The 4,130-nt window shown below is 37.9% G+C and overlaps 1 pseudogene; it reads right to left on the minus strand.

Moving 5' to 3' along the window:
• Positions 1 to 553: 553 nt before the first annotated feature.
• On the minus strand, positions 554 to 3,192 carry LOC102479671 (ATP synthase subunit epsilon, mitochondrial pseudogene; annotated as a pseudogene).
• Between the last annotated feature and the right edge of the window lie 938 nt (positions 3,193 to 4,130).

Raw genomic sequence — 4,130 nt, forward strand, 5'->3', positions numbered from 1 at the left:
CTGATAGCCCCATTTCTGATTTTTAAAATTTCTTTATTTATTTCTTTCTTCAGAGAGGTCCAGGGTACCCTTGACAGGCTTTCACCATATCACACCACACCATAATCTCTCCACCCTCCTAGCTGGTTAGGACCACAAGAACCTGATAGTGTCTGGCATGTTCATGCTAACTCAGGACCTAAACTTAGGACTCCCATGTGGCTCTGGTACAGTGTAGTGGTGCCATTTATGATTCTTTTCATTTATTTATTATTATTATTTTAATTTTGCCATAGGGCAAATGCACTCATCAGAGAGACATAGAGAAAGAGAGGTAGAGAGAGGAAGTAAGAAAGCAAACCACCAAGTCCAGAACTTGAACTACAGTTGGACATGTGGGAGTTCAATGCTCCAACCACCATGCTGCCTGCTGGCATCTCATTTATGCTTCTTAAAGATGCATAGTACAGGGACCAGCAGGTGGCATGGTGATTAGGGGCACTGGACTCCCACATAGCAAACCATGGTTCAAGTCCTGCACCTGGAGGCTTGCTTTCAAACTTTCCCTCTCCCTCTCTCTCACTCTCACTCTGTTCCTCTCTGGTCAAATTAAAATAAAATCAATGAGTAAACAAATAAAGTTAAATAAAATAATTCTTTTTTTGAAAAGAAGATACATAGTACATGCTAAGGATCACCTTGAAAGCTTCTATTAATGCAGTGCTCACTCAATGTTAAGGCTCTCATGCCACATTATGCAGGTTTGCCTTTCCATTTTGTTGTTGTTATTCATATGCCAACTCCATATTCCATCTTCCTAGTGTAGGAAACAGCCTCCAATTTGGACTTCCTCAGTCCTAATATATATTGAATTGAAGCACAGAGACATTAAGTACTTGGTTTGTGGATGACAGCTGGCAAGTCCCTCAATCCAGACAACCTGTTGTAGTTTCTCTGAGCCTAGCTGCTAAGCTACTCCTTTGCTATCCAAACAAGATGGCCTTGATGTTCCCATCAGCATGAGTACCTTTGAAAGGTTTTCTCCCGAAGATGGCTAACTGGAAGCACCCAGAGCTTCTCTCTTCTGCACTCAAGATATAAAAATAACATGTCTTCAGAAACATTTAGGCTGCAGTTTCTAAAGAGGACTACTGGAAACCACCACGAAGATATTTTGTGTTTTCTGAAATGTAGGCACTGTAGAGAAATTGTATAGAAAAGGAACCAAAGTATGTACATGATTGATACCAGCAGGCTGAAAAGAGCAGAAACTCCTCTTCACTGAAAAAGGTTAACAATAGACCCTTAGCAGCCTCTAATATTGCCATGGATGGCATTCCTAGCTGCCTGGAAGACCAGCCCTCTACAAAGCCTTCGGCCCAGTAAAGGGAATTTCCTGAAATCTACAGGAATGCATAACTATAGGGAAGACTCTCACCCTGGTTAATTCTAGTTTTCAGGACCCATGCATCTGCAGAGTGGTGCCATACTGACAGCAAAGGAACTGCACCAACAACTTGCACCAAGGATGTTTAAACCATTAAAAAGCTTGATTATTGGGGCCAGCAGATGGCTTAGCAGTTATGTCGTTGCACTCCCATATGGCTAACCACAGTTCGAGTCCCAGACCTGGCTGCTTGAAACGCATGCTCAGTGTGCATGAGTGTGTGCCCAAGATCCTTGGAGGAGAATGTAGGAGAAAGGATTGAGACATTGTCACAATCTGAAAGTGTTTTCTCACTTTCCTTGTCACTGTCTTTGTCTTTTTCTTTCTCTTTCTCTGGAGAGAGCAAGCGCCCAAGGCAAAAATCTCTTAAAAAAGAAAAGGTTTCTCATTAATACATTTGTGTATAAATCTATACACTCAATATTTCTATAAATCTTGCTGTATGATTCTGTTTTTATCTGATCTTTGTTCTTTTTTTCTTTTCTACCTGCTTTTGAATTAATTTAACATATTTTTATTCTATATTTTGTTCATTACTTACACTAGCTAATTTCATTTGTTTTAGTGGCTTTTATAGAAATCACAGTATGCAATTTAATTTATGATAGTTTATTCCCAGATCATTGTGCCACATCATATATATTGTACATTTAAGAGACAGAATAGAACAATTTAATTTCGTCTTCTAGTATTTTTGTACTTGTTGCCATGTTTTTCTCTCTTTTCTAGACAAACCACAAAAACATTATTATTGTTTTGCTTTAACTTTCTATTGTATTTTTGAATATAATAGGTTATTTTTATTGCAATTTATTATTGACGGCAAAAATGAGCAGAAAGCAGATTTCCTATAAACACTCTGACCTCACAAAGGCAGCCTTCCTCACTATTAACACTAGAATGCTCATTTGGTATAATTGATGAGCCTCAGTTTACACATCCAAAGTTCATCATTTATATTAGGGTTTACATTTGTTGTATAATGTGTATTTAGACGAATAGGTAGTGATGTGTATTTAGCCTATGATAACCCACAAAATAGTTTCATTGTCCTAAACAATTCCTTGTGCTCCAACAATTCATGCATCCTTTCCTCTTAATCCCTGGAAAACACCCATCTTTTTACTATTTCAATAGTGTTGCCTTTCTGTATTGTCACATACTTTACATATAATATATAGCTTTTTCATTCTTTCACTCTATTTCATGATTTGTGCCCTTGGTACTGCATCTGAAAAATAAAAAATCATTGCTAAACCCAAGTTTATCTAGATTTTCTTCCATTATCTTCTAGTATTATTTATTTTACCTTTAGGTCTATGATCCATTTCAAGTTAAATTTTGTGAGGCGTGTAAGATCTTTGTCTAAATTCATTTTTCTTTGACATGTGGGTGTCCAGTTATTTCAGCACCCTTTGTCAAAAATCTATCTTTTCTCAGGTATTGCCTCTTTGTTTTTAACAGTGGTCCACACTTCCATTTATTTGCATTGTTTATGTATGAACAAGATATGTTTCCCCCCAAGAAGTGAGATAATTTTTAATCAGCCAAAACATGTACCCACAAGAGTCACCTTGAAAATGTGGCATTTCGAGTTTTAGTCAGAGTAGATTATCTCTTTTTTACTTTCACAATTTTACAGTGCTGCCAGAAGTTTTTTCAGCTCTTGCTTTGAATTCTGTCTTCAGGGCATCTCTCACTGCTTTTGCATGGATCTGGGAGTCCTGAATGTAGCCAAGTCCCGCCTGTCACCAGTATGCCATCATGATGTCGCCAGAGGGGTGTGGTAGAGCTGAGTAGCGAGGTCACCTTCAATGTCGACTCTGCCTTTTACTCTTTATATTTTGCCTCCAGTCAAATATAATCCCAGTGTGGAAAGTTTTTCACAGAATGGTAGCCAGACATGGGATATTGGAACCCAAAAGTTGTGTGTAGGCAACCCAAAATGGTAATTCAATGCCTGAGAAGAAGTAGAAGGATATCTATAGAGGAAAAAGTTACTGTGAAAGTGAAATATGGATTCAGAAAACAAATATCTGCACTTACTTTTATCCATTCTGTAAACATATTTTCCCCCGTACATCTTGTCTAGTTTACCAGTGGTTTATATGACAATGTGTGACTTTTAGAAATGATTTCTTCTTGGACAGCAGAGATCCCATGTATATTTTTCATCTGTTTTTATATATTTAAAGCTGTGAGTTCATACTGGTACTACTGTTGTGAATCCTCCAATTTTCTTCCTTCTGGTAATTCTGTATCCCCCAATAGTAAGACATCTTCCATTACCTTTAATATGTTCACTTCTCTCACTCATGTTTATGACTGTAACCAAACCTCTTCTCTTTGCCATTATCTTTTACATGTCTTTGAGGGTCCAACACCAACTCATATGCTTCCTCCCCATGGAATTATTACTCACTAGGACATTGGCATTCCATGTGAGAACACTGCTTTAAATGGTCACCTTCCTTAACTTGATGGAACTTTGAAAATTGACAATGGGTCTTCCTCCCATATAGGCATTCTCTTTGTCCCACATGATGCCTGTTTTTTCTACCCCCCACTTTGGGATGTTTTCTTTACTTATTCAGACTCAGAATAATTTTGTTGGATTGGACATGTTCCCTCAGGGGCATGTTCTTTAGTGTGTTTAGATCTGTTACCCTTTAACTGAGCATTATTCCTGTACAGACAGCCTTAT

Source organism: Tupaia chinensis, unplaced genomic scaffold (genome assembly GCF_000334495.1).
Source record: "Tupaia chinensis unplaced genomic scaffold, TupChi_1.0 Scaffold000153_1, whole genome shotgun sequence".
NCBI lineage: Eukaryota > Metazoa > Chordata > Mammalia > Scandentia > Tupaiidae > Tupaia > Tupaia belangeri.